The 21711-nt window shown below is 46.5% G+C and overlaps 1 protein-coding gene across 1 annotated transcript in view; it reads right to left on the bottom strand.

Annotated features, from left to right (window-relative positions):
• The window catches only part of LOC135908719 (uncharacterized), a 212176-nt gene that overhangs the window by 181293 nt on the left and 9172 nt on the right, over positions 1 to 21711 (bottom strand). Inside the window, exon 2 of the mRNA XM_070536551.1 lies at positions 11755 to 11814. The gene's annotated coding sequence lies outside the window, so the exon portion shown is untranslated. The remainder of the gene's footprint in view (positions 1 to 11754; positions 11815 to 21711) is intronic.

The raw sequence follows: 21711 nt of genomic DNA, 5'->3' as shown, positions 1-21711 counted from the left end.
ACTAACGAAGCCACTTTTTCTCGGAGCGCACAGCTAAACCTTCACAACGCGCATTCTTGGAGTGCTACAAACCCCATTGACGCAATGAATCCCACAACCAATAATAATGGTCTTTCAACGTGTGGTGTGGGATACCTGATAGAAACGTAATTGGCCTTATTTTTTAATGGACTGCTGACAGTACAGCAATATGTTTCTGAAATCCTCGAAGGAGCAGTGGATAACCTGTGCAGCAGCTCACCCTTAGCACGACTCTCTAGCATGTGGTACCAGCGTGACGGGTCTCCTGCTCACAGCTGCAGCCAACTGAAAACGCGGCTTGACCTTTCGAGACCGGTGGATTGGTCACCACGGGCCTGTCGCATGGCCTGCTCGATAGACGGACTTGTTTGCTTTGGATTTTTTTTTCTGGTGGAGATACACGAAAAATCCTGTGTACGACACAAAGACGACAATGTTAGATGTCCTGACGACTAAGATCACGCAAGTTTGCCGCCAAATTCCTGATAGCATGCTCAGGGCTGCGTCTGCGAGTGTGGTAAAAAAGTGTGCAAACTGCATAGCTGTTGACCCCTTGTTTCAACACTTGATGTATAGAGGCCAATGTGGCTTTGCAATAATCTTGTGATTTCTGTGACTATTCCAGTGACCAAATTGCGCAGCCTTTTCTTTCTGAGGGCATCAAAATTTCGTTTTAACCTGCTTGCGGTGGCCTGGCATGCGTATATTAAAAAACGTGACCTGTTTTTCTGCGTGCCGCCATGGAAGGGGCGCACGCACTGTAAAGCCGATGCACTATGAAGCCGCAGTCGCTGACTTTGCCACGGTCCGTACGCAGTTTTTTCACTCGAAGCATGGCTGAGAGTGCTGCAATACATGACAGCAGTCACGTGGTTTTATTTCCTATTTCACCGGTTTTATTCAAACGTGAAACAGTTACCATGGAGCATGTACTGTCGCGACCAAAGGTGTCGTGATGTTTTCTTTTCTGCAGCCTGGCCAATCCGGCTAAAATCAAGAGCGGACGCCAAAGTTTGCTTGCATGACCAATACAATGTGTTAAACTAGTTTCAGGCCACGCAGCTGGGCTTGAATATATTAAAATTTTTTTCCTGAAGCCGTGGTCTCCAAAACCTTTGCTCGCGACTGTGTATTGTTCCAAATGAACTGAATGAGTCGTTATTAAAGCCCCTCTACAACGTAACAAAACGCGCTTGGCCCTAAAGTGAATACTAAAAATTTTGGATATTTGATCTAAATTATGAATTCATAAATTAAGCAGAATACAGAAATATTTTGAGGAGCGCTACCATATGATGGCAAACCATTTGTCGTTGGTTAAACCCGGCTGCGGTTAATAACTTTTTAAAATCTTTCGTTCGAGCTGGGTGAAACACCGTGTATGTGTGCCCTCCACAGTTGCAAACGAGACGGCATTGTGGACGTTGCGGAAGAGGGCTTTAACGCACAGGAAGTGCATTGATGAATTTGGGAAAAGTCGCCCAATACGAGGGACGAGGTGAACAAGGGAGACAGCACACGCGCGCCAACTACACAACTGATCCTTTACTGGAAAACCAGGAGGTACACGTGGAAACAGCGCGCATGAGCCACTCGTAAAGTCGAGCGCGATTCGAAGGTTATCGTGTGAGCGTCGACTAGCCTAGCACTCCAGGCACCTGGCGGCCGGTATTGGAACACGAAAAATCATGATTTCGCACTCTTCTCTCCCTCGTTCGCTGTTCCATACAGCAACCATCACTCCCGCGACAAACTCACCGCCCTTTCTCTCTATTCTAAGCTTTCCATTTGTTGCGATAAAGTGTGGTCTTGGTTACCTTATACCATCGCGGGTGATAACAAAATTGGTCGGAAAGATCTGGTAAAGCCAGTGCTTGGCACTTCTTGACTTTAACGACTTTGAAGTTGGAAAAAATATATGAACGCAGCACCGCCTCGTCATATCGCCTTTGTTCACCAATAAGTTTCCGGAAAACTTTTTTTCATAAGGTTATATAACTGCTGCAATAATCGATGCGATCTATCACTTGTCGCAAGAAAAATGCCACGTCGACTAGCTGCATAGGAGCGCCAAGAAATTGTTTCATTAGGAAAGTTTATGTCCCAGCGAGAGAAATCCCGGCAGGTGAACCGTCCTCAGGAGACAATAAACCACATTCTTCGAGCGTTTCACCGGAAGAACAGCTTGGAAGATGCCGTGCATCAAAGGAGGCCTAGAGGAACAACTGAGGAGGAAGACGCTCTGATAATAGCTGCCGCCGTCAACAATCCGTTCATGACAGCAAAGAAAATAAAAAAGAACTTGGCCTTTCGTCCTTCCGAAAGGGACTTAACGCTGCGGGTCTTAAAAGCTGCGTGGTAGTGAGAAAGTCACTTCTGACCCGCGAACATCGCAGGAAGCGTCTGGAATTTGCGCATTGGCATGAAACAAGGAGCGCTGAGGACTGGCAACACGTCATGTTTGTTGACGAATCGACATTCACTACGCGCTTGAACCAGCGACTCCGTGTTTGGAGAGTCGATGGCTGCCGGTGAGATTTACTTTTTTTGCATATCATTTCACACCTAACTTTCCATCTAACTTTCTGCTGCCCCCTGCTACGCTTTCCTTCTCTTAAGATCCAGCCCGTTCCCCAACCCTTAATGACCATTGGTTGTCTTGCATTCTCATTACCTGCCTTGCTCATGTTCATTTATTCTTAATTTCGATAGAAATGTCCTTAACTGGTGGTTGCTGCAGAATAAGGGAGATTTTGAAAGGTTGGTACCGCGTCGTTTTTGAGTTTACCAGAGTGAAAAACGGGGACAGGAAGTTTATTGAAGGAAACTGAGATTGAGTACCCGCACAAGCACGGACCCAGCGTGGATTTAGGACAGGCATACCATAGCGGAGTTCCAGTCCAAGTGCGAGTATGTGTGCAAACCTAAAATCTACGGTCTCGAGCTAGGACATATACACGTCGCTCTGAAATTCTTCCCCTCAGTATATCACGAGCTGCAAATACCTTAGCAACTTTCGCTCAGTTTCTCATTATATAGTGGTTACTGCTCTGTGAGTGTTTTGGTTATTAAATTCGATGCATCAATTTTATTGCAGCTATGACGATGAAAACGTCCGAGATGTCGCAGCAAGGGAGCGTGTCTCGGTGAAGGTCCGGGGTGCAATAACCTACGTCAGTCTGGGTCCACTTTTCCGCATCCCAGGGAGGCTCCCGGCCGAAGTCTACAGCGAGATCATCGACACTGTTCTCCTTCCTTTCGCCGTGAATGGACCTTTCCCTGACGGGTGTTTTTATTTCCAACACGACGGCTGCCCTGTTCACTCTGCATCCTCAGTGCCCGAAAATCTGAACAAGTCTGGAATTGCGCAGCTCCTCTGGCCGGGAAAGAGCCCCGACCTGAACATATTCGAAAATGTTTGGGGTTTAATGAAGGCACGGTTGGCTCGCTCCACCTTGACGAACACTGACGCAGACAATCTGTGGGTAACCATTGAGAAGGAATGGAATGTCCTCCGACAGGACCCAGAACTGGCAGAATCTCTGTTCGCTTTTATCCCGAAAAAAAATTAAAGGACGTGAAAGAAAGAATGGACGCCGCGTTGAAGTATTAGGACCGAAGTCAAAGGGTTAAGCCTGGGATAATGCATAAGAAGCATTAGTCACTTTTGGAAGCCAATAAAGAAGGATTGAAATGAATTTGCGCCTTATGAACACTAATGGGTAAGCATCGATGACAGGGCCATTTTCAGAGGTAGTGCGTTGCTTAGCCCTCTCCCTATACGATGCCACTGACGTCGAAAATGGAATAATTCTTTACACAACCGTAACTGAAATTTGCAGCACCATTTAGAGACTATAGACTATAGCAGTCTGAACAGATATCGAAACCGTTAGCGTTTATCGAAATTCAAACGCCTTAGTGACTCTGTCGTTCCTCGTTTGTCTGTTGTTTGTGAACCGCTGCTCCGGCTTTGCGGCAGCACACATTTTAATCCCGACCGCATTGCCTGATCTCGCCCTCAGGGACTACTTGCACATGTGGATCCTTTCATGGGTGATGATTTCACTCTGCCTCGCACGTGCGTAACTACAGAGCTACGCACTTGCGAAGCAGAGTGAAATCATCACTGATGAAAGGATCCACATGTGCAAGCTGGTCCCTGAGGCCCAGATCAGGCAATGCGGTCGGGATTAAAATGTGTGCTGCCGCAAAGCCGGAGCAGCGGTTCACAAACAACAGAAGCATCATGATCAAGTACATTTTTCTTATTTATGCATAAAATCTATCCATATTTAGTGCAAATATTCAAATTATGATAGTGCGTCCTTGACTGTATTTAGCCTAACGGAAAGACTTCTTCAGTAATTACAGTGAGCGCCCTCACATAGTCCTCCCTTGGGCCTTAATTAGTTCATCAATTCCACAATTATCACACACACACACACACACACACACACACACACGCGCGCGCGCGCACGCACATGAACAATTTTAGAACTTTATAGAACTCTTCAACGTATTAGGAGGCATTCGCGAAAAGCAAACTCATTGATTCCGAACTTCCGCAGACATGTGTTACAGCAAGTGCAGGAAAAGTTGAAATTGAGAATATCAAGCGCGAGCTTCATTCCCACGATTGCCGTTTGTCGCTTTTAACCAACGAGAGCTCTCATCCTCTGGTCTCATCCTCTGGTTGCAAGAGTGATAATAAGGTGGATCGTGCTGTAGTCAGAAAGACAAGAAAATCGTGATGCGCCGGAAAAATCAGACAGATCTCGACGACCGCACATAAGACATATTCATTTTTAAAATGTTAAGTACATACCTGGCTACAATATTTCGTCATAGTACAATTGGCGGCGCGAAAGTTAGGAAGAATAATAGAGATATCGAGCATTTTATCCAAACTGGCGTCTTTACTTTCCACGTCCATCGTCGTTTACCTTGGTTGGAACCTTCAAAAAGAAAAAAAGAAGTGGAGGGAGGCCGCACATGACGGACGCATCGCGGGCTTAAGCTGATGTTCTTGGTCACCCATTCTTCCTGCCTCAGCAGCCGTGACGTTACAAAGGCTAGATACAGCTTCGTAGCCTCCAATCTCAGATAATACCGAAAAATACGTCGTGCCCACTACGATTACTGCCTGTTCGCAGAACCAAAAGCACACAAAAAAGAGAAACTGATAGCCCAGCAGGGAGTGACGGCTGCTGAAGGATCAGCAAAAAGAGTGAGGGAAGCTGGCTTGATGCCTCCCTCGCCTCGGCAGAGAATCCTGGTACATGACGCTGTTCCTATTCCAGGTCGACGCTAGCACGATAACCTTCGAATCACGCTCGACTGTACATCCTCGTCACTCCTTCTGCCTTGCATGTCTTCTCTCTACTTTGGTACGGCCGTGGCTGTGATGCTACAGCAGTGTGGTCCAGGCTCTTTTTCGTGCAGCAGTTTGTCCTAAAGGAACGAGATGGCAGTTTCTGCTGCGCGCAGCGCTCAACTCAGCGAAAGCGCTCAGCCGTCAGAAATGCAAACGGTTGTCCGCTAACGCACTGCGCTCCATTCATGGTGCAAAAATGTGGAGCGGTAAAGGGAAGACACGTGCATTAGTTGGCTGCAATAATACTGACTTGCATATGAAGGGCCGCAAGTGATGAGTCTGTGTGGTCAAGTTGACGGACTGCTGCTACAGAAGGTCTGTCAGTGTGGCCGCCCCTTAGAGATGCAAGGCTTCCCTCGAGGATAAAAAAATTACGTTGTATAAGCGTTGAATCGCATGCCTCCGAAGAAAGCACTTAAATCTCGGAGCGCCGGCAAGAATGTCTTCCGCTGGGTAAGGAGAAACTAAAGGCAAATATCAAGTCAAGCTAAAGTGATAAATTAGTGTTCGAGAAACACTAAGACGTCAATAGTATCGCGAACAGAGCCATAATAATCGAGAAATTGAGGTAAATGCCGGACATGATTAGAGACGCCCCGAAGTTCAAATACATGCCCGACGGTGAAAGCAGTCCTCAGTTAAATTCTGTCCGTAGTACTCAACCACTCGTCACACACAAAAAAAAGAAAAAGAAGAAATCCTTGCATTGTATTATCACACGAAAGGAAATGCTACTTGTCCTGTTCTGTGTCATGTTTTTTCGAAAAAGGATCTGATTTAAGTTACGCTTGACAACGACCCGGGCGGCTGAAAGGTTTCGTTTTCGCTCGACTATGCGCCGCCCACGCTTTCGCATTTCAGTAGTCTCGTTATCACGTAGTGCTGCGCTGCTTTTGCTGGCTCGCGAAACTCGCACAAACTGCAAGTAGCAGAGATTTCAACTTCAATACGATGTCGCGGGTTGCCCGAACGGTGTTCGCCACTTGACCAAAAAGCAGCTGCAGCGGCGAATCCGCCGCTCTGTCTTGGCTCGGTTAACCGCCGTCTGCGGGGCGCCGTTTTAAATCACCGGCGGCCGCAAAGGGTGGTGATGGCGTATGCAACATCACCACTCCCTCCCCCCTCCCTCCATAGGGCGGGGGAAGACTTGAATTTCGAAAAAAAGATATTCGTACCTTTCATATGCAATTTTCTCGTAAACTAAGTCTTTTCTTGGCACTAAACAAGCGTCGCAAGGTTTCTGGAATGGTACTTAAACAGTCCGCACCGACTTTGTATTTGCCTTTAATGTACCTTTAAACACTCACGAAGGGAGTGATTCCGCTTCCTGGCACAGTAAGTTTCACGCACGTTATCCACACTCATCCGCTCCAACTAACATTCCACACTTACGTCCACTGTGGAGCCAACGTACAAGAATGAGTGGGCACACTCTTGAATCAATGTGTCGAAGCATGGGTGGCGGCGACTACACGGGCAGAACACGAATGCTCGAAGATGAACGTTTCGTGGCGGTCAATATATATATATAATAATATTTGGGGTTTTACGTGCCAAAACCACTTTCTGATTATGAGGCACGCCGTAGTGGAGGACTCCGGAAATTTTGACCACCTGGGGTTCCTTAACGTGCACCTAAATCTAAGCACACGGGTGTTTTCGCGTTTCGCCCCCATCGAAATGCTGCCGCCGTGGCCGGGATTCGATCCCGCGACCTCGTGCTCAGCAGCCCAACACCATAGCCACTGAGCAACCACGGCGGGTGGGCGGTCAATAGAGTATGCGAATGACTAGTGATAATACGTCTTTGCTACAAGTTATTAAATATTACAGAACATCTACCTGCAAGTATTGTGCACAGTAAGAAAAAGCTATCGCAACGAACCAAACCAGTGGGCAATTAGGCAGCAAATGATCAATTCCATAGTCATCGCACTGAGGAACGCTTATCACGTTTGCAACTGAGAAACATTAAAATCAGCTGTTTCAGCGCGTTTGCCAATAAAGGACTTAGCGCAACAGATTGAACTTGATTTAATTATTAAGCAGAACTTTTGGGCAGTTTCGGATACATAGCCCCACCTTTAGTACAAGCACTGTATACGCGGCTCGCGCTGTTTGGGCAAGGCGTATTGAGCACCGAAAGCGCTTGCTTTTCCTTTGGCCAAAGCATCGTGTCGTCCACACAGTTACCGTATGCGATATACACTGAACCAGAAATTTGCTTCGCCGCACCGGTGTCAAGCACATCCATTGTAATCATCCATCCAACGGAGGCAGATGAGGCAAGGAATGTACGCGTCATTACGTGATGAAACATGACGGTGCCCACTGGATTGCCGTAAAAAAGGTCCATAAAGTTTCGGCAGCAGAGCCTCATGCCCTAGACTTTCACCTTAATCGCCAACATATACTACGTAAGCCTCTCAGGAGACGCGCAGGACTCAACCGTCCTCGTCCTGTAATACATGGGCATGTTACTTCTCACTCCCACTCAATGCTCAAAAACTGCCTTACCTTCTGTGAACAATACTTCAAATTAAACATTCAACGTACACATAGGGAACACCAATTGTGATTTGCCGATATATTCTTTAGCTTACTATCCTTAGCTGTCCATGTATGTCTGTACAGCTACACGTCTCTTCGTCTCTTGCCCTTCTCCTATTTTTTTTCCTAATTAAATCAAATATTACCACCTCACTCAAACCACCGCACTTGTGACTTAATCACTGTACCGTCTTACTATTCCACAAAATTATTTTCTGTATTATCAATTCAACAATCTACTTACTAACAAAAACACGGAGCCAAGTCACAGCTTCCTATTATGGTGCACATAGTATACATTATTAGCATTATTGGCGATGAGATCAAATTAAGGCTCTTTTTATGGTGACGGGCTGAACGTAAAAAAATTATTTTTCAAGAAATAAGGTCCTTAAAATTGTAATTTTAACTCGATGTCGCTGAAAATGCGCTGTCGGTGTCGGCATCAGCGGGGTTGTCCGTGAGCGGAAAGCTTCGTATATGCTAAGGTATACGCCACCCCTTGCTACATGGCATGCTGTATAAACGGGTTATATTGTCACGCCATTCTATCCCCAAAGTTGCTCATACCTTGTCCCATATTACTGACAAAGTTATTCCTCGCAATTCTTAGAATGGGAGCATAAAATACCATGTCATGATGCAAAACACCAAAAGTGCGTGCCTTTTGTGTTTCTCAGACTTCAGCATTAAAAGTTCGAAAAAATCACAGAAACCTGAAAATTGTGTAATCTTTTTTAGCACAGCTATGCACGCCTCCCGAATCGGCCCACGCAAGGGGCCGAGTTTCTACCAGAGACCTTGCCTTCGTGCACTGCGTTCGCCACCATGGTTTCTCGGTAAACACTACGGTTGCATAAGCTGCAGTTGCATAAGCTGCAGAAGTCAAGGATCTTTGAATGCTATTGCTTTCCACTCCTAAAGGGACGCTGAAGAATCTGTCGAATTCAATAAGACACTCACATACGGATGCGGGAACCTTATAATCCATGCAGGCAAAATTTTCGGGGGGATTTTTCCCTTAGGAGCGACGTAATCGTCACCTAAGATCGCGCTGTCACTCCACCCCCCGTCGAACGCCGCGCGCTGCTGCTTATGCTGACGATGCGAGCGGAGACCGGAAACCGCGGCGTAGTGGCGTCAGCACTGGTGTTCCGTTCTTTCGCAGTCTCCCCGTTCATGCCTGACCGTGCTTGTTTCTGTGGGCATGCCGTCATAAGCTACTTCGCTCGACCCTGCATTTCTTTATTTCTGTCTATGTAGAGTGGTAGTTAACGTGCGCACCGTCAATTGAAATGGTGGGCCGACAATGCCGGCGTTCTCTGCAGCCTACAGTTGCACGAAAACCAGCGGCCACGATGATGTTGTCTTCCATTACTTCCCGCAAGACAATAAGTTTTTGGCTAAGTGGGGGGCTGCTGTTAAGCGAAATAACTTCAAGCGCTCAAGAACAAGAGTGTTGTGCTCTAACCACTTCCGCGACGACGATTACTACCAAAGTTTATCAATAATGCGTGCTTTGGGCTCTCCTTCGCGTTAGCACGCTGGACAGAAGGTGGATGTTTATCTCCCACCCTTGCGCAGCTTTCGTCGCCAAGCGCCGCGAATTTTCTAATCGCACGTTTGTTGTTAAACGGCCTGCGTGCAGCTACCATAACGCAGTGCACGTGTAAAGTTAGCATGTGTTGGAAAGCCAGCTCACACCAAGACGCTGCGCTGCCCTGCTCTCGAGCACATAGAGAAACCAATCATCTCAGGCAGCCGACGGAATTCGCCGGTTACGAGTAGCGTGCGGATGACGCACTGATGAAGGTTCTACACTACACGTGCTACAAGAGCCAGTAAACTTTTTCCAGCGTTTAAACAGTCTCTGTAGATTGCCGACAGCTTTGGGGTAGCGCACAAATGCCGAAGATCGCATCACTGCTTACGTTCTGCGAGCAGGCATGTAAGAACACAACACTACAGTTGTTTGCCTGGAAACGAACTCACTGGATCGCTGAGTGCAGCTTAGCAAAAACATACTCACCAAAGAACATTTCGAACACGAAAACATGCTAGCACTTCGGCTCGTTCTCGTCGAAAGCACTGTTTGCACCAGGATTTTTTGCTTCTTGGAGAGGCCGGCCCTTCGCAATCGGCTCGCACATGTAGGGAGTAAAGTATACACCCATGCAAGCGATCTTGCACGCGAAAGCGCCAAGCGAGGCAATGGACATGGCTGTCGCGTCCACTCGTCGCCTACCGAAGCCGAACTCCACGCGAGCGACGGATTTGAGTGACGATTTGCCGGTATGAGGGCAGCAATATACGTGCCGAAACAAGCGTGACGCGTGCTTTATTCATTTAAGTTGAGGTATTTTACTGTAAAAAGGAGCATAAAATATTTCTGAAGGTGTTGCACTAGGTTATTATTCTTGCACGTGTAAAATTCAATAGTTCGCTCGTTCTGTGCGACAATCAGTAGTTTTTGGTTATTTACATCCAGATCAGGCTTCGCGCTATTGGCTAGTCGCTCATAGCACTTCGGGGCGGTGAGCGACATGTTTTAGATTTCTAGAAACAAGTGCTTGAGTGACAACACCCAGCGATGTGTTCGAGCAACGGTCTCTTTTGTCGCTCGAAGCCGTTGCCCGTCACTTTCGCGCACAAAATCGCTCTCACGCGGTTTGTACTTAATGCCGAACTCCTCGGAGTAACGCAAGCTTTCGAAATTTTTCATTACCGTCTCAGCAAAACAGCACCAAACTACCTTGCACCGTGCTTCATGTGTAGCGGCGGTGGTCGGTCCGGGAGAGCACCACTGCTGACGTCACGAAGCGACCGATCCATCACAGGCAGAAACGAGTCGCGCGAGCTGCCCAGAGTCTGCTGCCGCACATTATGTCGAAATAACATCTGTTGGCGCTTTCTTTCGCTCAATTTCTACGCGATATTCCAATTCGGAGAGTTGATAACCATGACGTACAGCTCTTCACTCATTTTTTCTGGAAAACCTTTCAGCTTCCTTTTAAAGGAGAAACTTAAGCGTCCTCCAAGTTTTTTAAACAAGCACTGTATAAATATATTTGATGCACAGAATGAGATACGATTCTCGTGTCCTCCTAATCTAAAATTTTCTCCTAATATATTTCTCTGCATACCTTGTATGTGTATCGATATGGTAATCTAGACTTGTCGGGATACACTCAATGCCGGTACTTATAACCGCGCACACTCTGTACGATTCATTTTTCTCTCTTTCGGTTTGCACTGTTAAATACGAGCGCTCCATAAACCGAGGCTTCTTTTGTCTGCTCGAAGCCAGTTCCATCGTGTCCTACTTAGATACTCAACGAATCAGTATGTTTGCTAAACAATTTGTAATTTATGTTGTACTAATAAAAAACAGTTAACTTTCCTGTAGGCACCCCACCCACACCTCAATGCTACTGAAGGTCACACCTTAATAAGTAACTTCCTTCTACTCCCAAAATAAAACAAGGTGAACTGCGCTGCATTCGACAAGGGATGTATGCAGAAAACACACACTGCTGCTAGTCTTTTGTGCATTTATTCTCTGTCGCATGCGCTGTGGTGAACTTGAAGAATTAGAAACAATCAATACAGCACGTGACCACGAGCACAGTGAAAAGACAGCACAAATTTTTTGAAAAGTGACAGGACACAAGCATCTGTTGTCATTTCTTGTCTTGTGATCACCGCTTTGCATTTACTACTCGTATGTATCACCAACAAACTCAATTTCTCGCGTTAGTAATAACAATTACTTCATCAATGGCAATCTCTACATCTGGCTGCCTTACCTTCAGAGATTTTACCAGCGAGGAACAATCCAATGACCATGGCTTGCTGTACACGTCGAACTGAAAGAAAAAAAATATTTGCTGAGAAGCCATTTCATTATGAATGTCAACTTTACTGAAATTAGCATTAAAGCAATGTATCCACACACCGTATCACAGCCATCGAAAAGCCATTCCATCACCACTGCGATATACCACTACTTGGCGATCGGTTGTTTAGATTGGTTTTCATTTCGAAAGAGGACCCTATAGATATTCTGGGCAACCCTGATCTCTGGGCGCGTCTTTTCCCCACTGCAGTTTTGGTGAAAGAGCCGAGCATCCACCACTGTTGTGTCAGGCAGCCGAGCGCTGCGCTAGGTACCTGCTGGTAAGAAAAGTACTAGTGCACTCCTGGACAGCTGCTCGACGACTAGGAGAGCTCCAGAGGCTTGGAAAGACACCAACCTATTGGAAAGTTAGCTGCATGGAGCCACAAGACATATCATTCAGTTGTTTGTGGTTTTGTTTGTGACTGTTCTTGCATAGCAAGCATAGCGCTCTTTACGAAATTCTCCCAAATAACGCCCCCCTGGAAAGCAGGTCACCTGGCTGAGTGACATCTTGTACCCATCTTATAGACCTGCGGGTGTACGGTGGCGGAGATCCAACCACGCAACTCCCGCAACCGAGCCGGGCGTCCTACCAACTGGGCCACGACTGTGAGAGCTGGACTCTCTTTAGGGCCACCTATGCCTAAATCTCGAACACAATTCGGGAACTATAAAACATGGAGAGTAAAAACTATTCCGTTTCTAGCAGGCACTTGTAGACTATAGCCGGAAGCTGAATGTTTTATATGTGCCATAAACTAATAAGTAAGCCCTATTGCTTTTGTTGATATTGTCACGCGGTAGTGACGGTTGAGGACACAGCAACAAATCTGTGAATGGCGAAACTAACTTTATTGGGCGAGCCTGTGCGCAGAAAAACAGGCTGCACTCCATGCTCAACTAAAACGGCGAACACAGTCGGCTATCGTCGAAAATCTGATCATCGGGTCAAGCACGTCGGCTTTTATACATCACTCGTCGAATGTTCCAGAGTAATCACTGGGACCACCGGTAACCACTGGTCGTCAGACCTCTGTTGTTTGGACTGTTGTTGAAGAATATCCTCACGACGTCAATTTGGGCCTTCATCGTCTATCAGCGACTTCAGCATTGATTGAAAGCTCCGCGAGACTTGTCCATATCGATTTACCCTGCACTTCTGAGCGTCCTGAGGAAGATTCCAGCAGACTGTGTTCTACTCAGAACATTCGTCTTACCCCACAAGCTATGACGTGCGCCCTTCTTTCGCCCAACCCACCCATGCCTATTGGTGATTACATCGTCTGCGCTTCGTCACACTGTCATCAATGTTTGGGGCAACTCTACGTGCCTTCCTCTTTTAAACTTCGGACCATACAGCCACGTTCTACCCCACGACATAGCCTTAGGCACGCTGTCATCTTGCGAGAACTACCAGCCGTCAGCCTTGACTACTGAAACGTCGTCTCGCGGTCTCTCTCCGCCTTCACCGGCTGCGTTGCCCGACTTCTCAAGCATGATCTCTCCAGATCTTGCGCCTGAGCACGCCGGCCAGTTACGGTGTTTGCTCGCCTCATTCTGCGACATTTTTTCCTTGAATAGTCGCCCTTTAGGGCAGACCTCCATTGCGATATCCTTAAGTGAGTAGCGACGCCCATGAGATTCACTGGGGAGCATATCGGGTGTCCTTGCATGGGCGACAAATAATTCAAGCGGAAGTCGAAAAGGTGCTTTCTCGAGGAATAATTGAGCAATATTCAAGCCCGTAGGCGTCCTCTGTAGCTGCAGTTAAAAAGGACGACTAGCGTGTCTGTGGCCTACCCACACTTGAACAAGATAACTAAAACAAAATTTTTACCCACTCCCACGCATTCATAACGCCCTGGACTGCCTTCGCCGTGTGAAATATTTTTATTCCATCGACCTTCGTTCTGGCTACTCGTTAATTTCTGTAGACGATATGGAGCGCGAGAAGACAGCCTTTGTAACACCAGACGGCCTATACCTGTTCAAAGTCATGTTCTTTGGCTTTTGCATACCCCAGCCACACTCGAAACCTTGTTGGACGCATTTCTGCATGGATTCAAGTTGTCCATTTGATTTTTGTTACCAAGGTGACATCATCGTTTTCGCTCTTCTGCTCGCCACATACTTCAAGCGTCTATTATTAGTTCTGTCTGTATTTGTAAAAGCCGGCCTCCAGTGTAATTCGTCTAAGTGTTACTTCGGTCATCGCCAAATCACTATTCTTAACCATCTTGTCGACTTGTCCGGTGTGCGCCCAGACACAGACAAAGTTCGGGCTGTGCAGAAACTTTCCTTGCTAACGAGCGCCAAGGATGTATGGAGCTTTGTTGGCTTGTATTCTTACTTCGCCTGCTTCGTGCACAAGATTGCGGAAGCCGCCGGGCCTCGCAGTGGTGCTCCACTTCTACCGCCTCTTCTATTTCACCTTGCAGAGAGGCCGATAGTTCAGTGACCTCCAGCGAAGCCAATAATCTCCCCCCCCCCCCGTCATACTCCAGGCTCATTCCACGAAAAAGGAAGCTGCCACTAAAGGTTCTTTTCGTCAACGTCAACCGGCTGACACACGGTGTTACCTGACATTCCTCCACCGACGTAGAAAAGCTTACGTTTTCAGTTCTACACCTTCGCTGATAACACACCCTCGGTCGTTGCCTCGTCCACCCACCTTACCCCCTCTCCCCTTAAGAAAAACCCTACCTACTATTACTGTGCCTAGGAAAGCATATGTGGCCTTAACTGAAAAAGACAAGTGCAAATGTGGAAAAGTTGGCTCCTTTATTGACCTTGTTCTTGATTTGTTAAGACTGAAGGCACATATAAGCACAGGGAACACAAATAAGGGACCGCAAGGGCACTAAAGCACTTTCAGAATTCTGAGCTTAAAGTCAGCACTATTGTGCTTCTTGCACTGGTGTAACACTGTTTGCTTTTATGTGATGTTGCAGTGCTACAAAAATTGTTTCAGATACACGAGTTTGAATCCCAATGGTAGTGGCGGCACACGATTTGTTCTGATTTGCCCTATGGTGAAGTAGAAGAGGTGGACTGATGAGGAGAACGACTATCAGCACAACTAAAATGTCGGACGGATACAGAAAAGCGAGTTTGCAACATATGCAAATGGGTAAGGCATGACGTTGCTGCCAAGCAGGGAAACTATAAGTGTGCTTGCGCAAGAAGTGCCTTCCTGGCAAGGATCACTTCGAAGCTCTTGGGCGTGTGCGCAGGCACGCATGGCCTATTGCCTTCACATTTTATAGTGCATCGCTACTATTGCGTGTGGTTGGCCGCACAACAGTGCTGTCACAGCTCTAGGGCCATCCTTTGAATACAGCGATTCCCGTCCAAGGGTAAATATTAACGCTGTCACGTGCTCCTACACGCGCGTTGGCCATAAAACCACTGCTACGAGAAGACGTATAAGGGATTATAGATCTGTGGTGAAAACGAGTTCACTAGTACGAGTGGGAAGCCCAGACTTCTCTTAATGTCTTTATGTAATACAAACCTCTGGCCTAAGGATCACGGCACAGCAGGAAGGAAAAAAATGTATTCAGTGCGTGCCACTCCCCAGATAGCCACAAACATGCAATAGATGTGCTGGATTGGTGTGCCGGAAATATGTCCGATGGACATCCCTTAAATGCACAGAAGTATGAGGGACGTAAACTGACATCAAAGTTTTGGCTGTCATTTGAACATCCATTTAGTTCATTTATCAGACCTACAGCGCACAAAATGTTGGATTTTCATAGAACGTTCCTAAAAACAATAATTCAGACCTACATTGCACCTACATAAAGTTTGTAGTTTAGGTGTGCATTGTAGGCCCTCCAAAACTTTCGCGTTGCATACGCCCTTCCATGATTTTGACGTGGACAATACTACTCAGTTGGTGCCTATAGTTGGTGTGACTATATAGCTCTGTATCCTCACTTCACATGCAATGGATGACCATTCATGTGACCCATTCTTTTACTGGACAACAGTCCATCGCTGCTACTACATAAAATGGATGTTTGCGCATGAGATGTACATTTTTTTTTCGGTAGAACAAAATACATAAGCAGTGGGCGAAGCGAAAGGAGGAAGTACGTGAGCCCAAAACTTTCGTGTTGCAGGTTCTGAGTTTTTGTATTGTTTTGTTTCCAGCTTTGGAGAAGTAATAAACAAATATACAGTAGATTCAGCAATTAACTGATATATAGCAGAAAAAAAGCGCATGGAAATTATATGAAGGGACTCTACTTTTATTAAGCACCACCACACATTTTAAAACAGCGACAAACCTCACGTGTGCAAGTTATTGCGTGGCCTCCGATACTTGACACTTCGTCTCGGAAGCCATGTGTGGGTCGAACGCAAGGAGCCGGAAGCACTCTATATACTAAATGAAAAATGATGCTGAAAGAAGTTAGAAAAATGAAATGATTTAAAGAGATTTTACGTAGCATTATTGTCCAATTGTAAATTATTTTCACAGTCACGTGCCTCTCATACATCACGATAAGCGCAGCCATCAAGCAAGCGTATGCGGGCATGTGCCAGCTTGTTGTGTTTCGGTAGAATTTCGGTGTTGGCGCTGAGCCATGCTGTGGTGCTCCCTGAAGGGCTGCAGAAGATAGCAAGATAGCGGCAGCCTTTCCGTTCTCACAACCAACGACTTTTTGGTTGGGGTGCTGATGCTGTGACACCTCATTTCTTATTCTCGCCATATCAGCCGTGGTGTCCGGTTGTGAGGAAATACATGCTTTTCAAGCTGCGTTGGCTATTTATTTGTCTCCTTCTTTTATGCCGGTAATGAGTGCTTAGCATGGGAAGAACTGATGCACAACGAAAACGCACAACGGTTTCGGCAATACGTCCAAGGCATGTCGCCCGTGTTTTTCCTCGGAATATTATTAAACTGAGCTATCTTGAACAGCTGCACTGCAGCCCGAAACAAATTGTTATAGACAAGCGACGTTTTGTCTGTCTCCTTTTGTCCTGTGTTTGTTCGCAGGCTTTGCGCACAACGGCGCAATGGTTTCAGCAGTTCTGGCACATGTTTTCGACAGTGGTTCTCGATGTTGTGAGGTGGTCTCCGTATATGCAGCGCTTTTGTTCTGTCTGCCGGTGGAGGTCTTTTGTAGTAAGGGCTGTCTTTAGAGCTACGTGATATTCGGCGCGCTTTTGCTCCTTTGTACGCTTGCAAAGCTCCTGTGTATAGCGCGCAGTATTATGTGCTTGTATCATTTGTAGACACAAGGCGTGTACTTTCATGTGTTCTTGAACAGACAATCTTTTTGCACATTATATACAGCTTCGTTGTGCTCTACTGTTTCAAATGTCAAATTTCAATGCCAGTGGTATTTAGGCAGATGCATTAGATCGGCCCCCACGATAAAGGAGATGCAATATGTGTAGATTTCTACTCTGGGATCTTAACCTAATCACTGAATGTATTGAAGCAGATAACCTGTTACATTAGGCGTTTTATGCTACTTTCTACGTCTTACCTCCTCATTCAGAAATGTGCCTTAATTTCAAGCTCATGCTTGATGTGCTCAAGGTAAAGCATGACGCGAACGCGCCCAAGCAAAGGTAATGAGTGTCTCGGACACTTTAACGCCTGTGGTTGCAGTGACAAAATCAAGCATGGGCTTCAAGTAAGGGTGAATATATAAATTCGGGGTAAGTAATAAGTGATGTGTTTGCATAGTTGTAAATATTTTGTCCCTTTTTTATTTTTAGGGTGCTAAAGCTAGCAAGCAAGAGAGTTATCTTCCAAGTACGATTCTCCCTTCAGCACCGCATAGCATCGTACCGTGTGCCTTTGGGAGTGCTGAGAAGTTTTCTTCCTCTTTTGAAACTAGTAGCGGTATAACTGCTAATCACCGTAATAACTAGAAGGCTAAACCTATCTTCAGCGCACAAAAATAATGTTCCCTTTGAAGTGGCAATATTAAGATGAACACTCACTGCAACTTGTTCTCTTCGTGGTACTGCTGCGCAGGCCAGTGTAATTTACCACTGCTGCTATGTTGGGGCTGGTGTACGAATACCAACCAGATATTACTATGTAGATGCACATGTAGCAGCTTGTCCCCAGCATCAGCTGAATCAATGCTTTGGCCTTTTGTGGCGCCTAATTGCATTATAAGTAGTGCTGTATGTTTCCGAAAGTGTGACAAATGCAGATTCCTGTTACCTGGTGTCCGACTTAGTGTACAGAAAGCATTGAGACGGTTTAAAAGGAAAGGGCTGATGTGATACTGCTACGAGTGACTCAGCACCCTTAGCAGCATAGTATGGTCTGGTGGCAGTGCTCTTGGTTGACTACTACATGCCAACTGGGCTGTGGTACCAGGTAACCACTAACTGCAATTACATTTACATTCGTTATGATCCATGAACCTACACACGAATTCGCTGCAGTGTCACTCGCATGAAAATATGGCATAGGTATTCTACTCGAATAATTTACAGAGCCTTGCATGGTTGTACTTGGGCTTCACGCTTACATATTCAAGGAAATTGAGGCAGAAATATAAGATATTTCCTTGTTAAACAGTCTTCATTTCTAAATGTGAGAGCAATATGTTGAAACAATTTTTTTATGCAGGAGCTGTGTTCCGAATATTTCTCCTTTATGGAGAAGCTAAATTGGCACCTTCTGGCTGCAAGGGGTTGCCTGCTTTTCTTACGCAGTTTATCATTGTGCTAACGAATTGATGGTTTTCAGATTTTTTCCTTTAGGATATATTGCTATTTTCGGCCTTCAGTTGTGGTTCTGATTTATGCTTCACTACGTTGTTTCTATTCTTTCTTTTTTACTTTTGCTGCAGACAAGGCTAGTCGAATAGTGCTTTGATGTTTCCACATGCGAAATCTGCTTTTGTTTTTGTTCATGAGAATTTCGTCTCATAATGTGCCCTCTGGCTTTATTTTACTGGAGAGAGTGAAGCTAACACTGCGCTGTCGCTCACCTAGGAAATCGTTGTTTACGAGAGAAATGTTCTTTTTCAAACGTTTCTTTTACTGTCTTATTTTATTGATCCTTTAGTATGTTTATGCTTAGCTGTTACGTGAAATCGATATTTTTGTATTGATTCGTGCGTTAAGTGGTTAAGTGGCACGCTGAAAGGAACCGGTATTCAGCTTCTCTAAACTCGTTGTTTAGGGTAAAATCCCAGGGTAGAAATGTACAGCTATAGCATCTCCTTTGTAATGGAAGCAGATCTGAGGCGCCTGGTTAAATAGGGCCACTTAATGTAATTTCTCCTTGTATAGCGCAGGAAAGATTTATATATTGTGCAAAAAGATTTACTGTTCAAGTACATGCGGAATTTCATGCCTTGTGGTTAGAAATGATACAAGCACGTAATACTGCACGCTATACACAGGAGGTATGTAAACATACAGAGGAGCAACGAAGCGCACAGAATATCACGTAGCTATTTTTGTAATTTTTGTACTTTTCTTGAACAGCTCGGAACTCTTGTATTATGTGTTCTTGTGGAATCTCTTTTTTCTTTAGATGTGTTAGTGTCCAGTCACATAGCTATGAAAAGTTGTACCATGGTGGCAACCTTGGTGGCCTTTCAGCAACCTGCAGGGCCTCATGAGGAACATCATAATTCTGACAGTATTCTTCGTGTCGTAAGATTAGTGGCCGAATCATGTTTGGTTTGTTTGTGTAGTGTATCCGTGATTTGCACAGTGTTGCGATGCTGTAGATATATTGTCACGTGGTATTGACGGTGAAGAAAGAACACAGTAGCAGTACTGTGAAAGACAAAACTAGATTTTGTTGGGCGAACCTGTGCCCACAAAACAGGATACACTTAAAGCACAACGATAGTGGCGAACACAGTCGGCGATCGTCGAAAATCTGATCAGCGGGTCAAGTGCGTCGGCTTTTATAGAGCAGTCGTCGAATGTTCCAGACTAATCGTTCGGACCCGTGTGCCTTCCACAAAGTTCTGCACCATTCGCGTTACGCGATGAAATCAGATAACACAAGGTTCGGCGACAACAGACAGCCAGGTAGAAGCATCGATAACTTTCCAGAAACATCGGATACATTCAGGCGCGTCCCTCGCTGTGCGATTACAGTTGTTAAGCGGCGAAACGTGGTCCCCCGATAAAGATAAGTACACGTGTCAATACCCCCCTCTTAAAAAGCATCGACCCGATGCTACATACAAGCGAAATAAAAACACCCGTAGCAAAGAAAACAAGAACAAAAAAATAAGGAATTTCGTCAGCGTCCGTAAAAGGGTTTAAGGCGCACCACGTGGACCACTTCAGATCGTGCGCGGCGCCGCTGTGAATGCGAAATGCCGTCTGGCACGACCTCATAGTCCAGAGCGCCAATACGTCGGATGACCTTGTAGGGTCAGAAATAGCGTCGGAGTAGTTTCTCACTGAGTCCTCGTCGGCGTATCGGTGTCCAAACCCAAACACGGTCGCCGGGCTGGTACTCAACAAAGCGTCGTCGGAGGTTGTAGTGTCGGCTGTCGGTCCTCTGTTGGTTCTTGATCCGTAGGCGGGCGAGCTGTCGGGCTTCTTCGGCGCGCTGGAGATAGCTAGCGACGTCAACATTCTCTTCGTCAGTGACGTGGGGCAGCATGGCGTCGAGCGTCGTCGTCGGGTTCCTGCCGTAAACCAGCTTAAACGGCGTGATCTGTGTTGTTTCTTGCACCGCCGTGTTGTAAGAAAATGTTACGTACGGCAGGACGGCATCCCAGGTCTTGTGTTCGACGTCGACGTACATCGCTAGCATGTCGGCGAGGGTCTTATTCAGCCGCTCCGTAAGGCCATTCGTCAGCGGGTGGTAGGCCGTGGTCCTCCTGTGCCTTGTCTGACTGTATTTCAGAATGGCTTGGGTGAGCTCCGCTGTAAAGGCCGTTCCTCTATCGGTGATGAGGACTTCTGGGGCGCCATGTCGACGCAGGATGTTTTCGACAAAAAATTTCGCCACTTCGGCTGCGCTACCTTTCGGCAGTGCTTTAGTTTCAGCGAAGCTGGTGAGGTAGTCTGTCGCCACGACGATCCACTTATTTCAGGTTGTTGACGTCGGAAAGGGTCCCAGCAAGTCCATCCCGATCTGCTGGAATGGTCGGCAAGGAGGCTCGATTGGCTGTAGTAATCCGGCTGGCCTTGTCGGCGGTGTCTTACGTCGCTGACAGTCTCGGCATGTTCTGACATAATGGGCGACGTCGGCGGTCAGGCGCGGCCAATAATACTTTTGTTGTATCCTCGAGAGTGTCCGGGAAAAACCGAGGTGTCCAGCGGTCGGATCGTTATGTAGGGCGTGCAATACTTCTGGACGAAGTCCTGACGGGACAACAAGAAGGTAGTTGGCGCGGACTGGTGAAAAGTTCTTCTTCACGAGGAGATTGTTTTGAAGCGTGAAGGAAGATAGTCCGCGCTTAAATGCCCTGGGGACAACGTCGGTGTGCCCTTCCAAATATTCCAACAGGCCTTTTAGCTCCGGGTCTGCCCGTTGCTGCTCAGCGAAGTCTTCTGCGCTTATCATGCCAAGGAAGGCGTCGTCATCTTCGTCATCTTGCGGCGGCGGGTCAATGGGGAACGTGATAAGCAATCGGCATCGGAGTGTTTTCGTCCGGACTTGTAGGTTACAGTGATGTCGTATTCTTGTAGTCTGAGGCTCCACCGCGCCAGTCGTCCTGAAGGATCCTTTATACTCGCTAGCCAACACAAAGCGTGATGGTCACTGACGACTTTGAATGGCCTGCCATAAAGATAAGGGCGAAATTTAGCTGTAGCCCAAACGATGGCAAGGCATTCCTTTTCGGTCGTAGAATAGTTGCCTTCCGCTTTTGACAGCGACCGGCTAGCGTAAGATATCACC

This window comes from Dermacentor albipictus, chromosome 3, assembly GCF_038994185.2.
Source record: "Dermacentor albipictus isolate Rhodes 1998 colony chromosome 3, USDA_Dalb.pri_finalv2, whole genome shotgun sequence".
NCBI classification, from domain to species: Eukaryota; Metazoa; Arthropoda; class Arachnida; order Ixodida; family Ixodidae; genus Dermacentor; species Dermacentor albipictus.
Note: the sequence above shows the minus strand (reverse complement) of the source record. Positions and strands in the feature narration are given on the sequence as shown.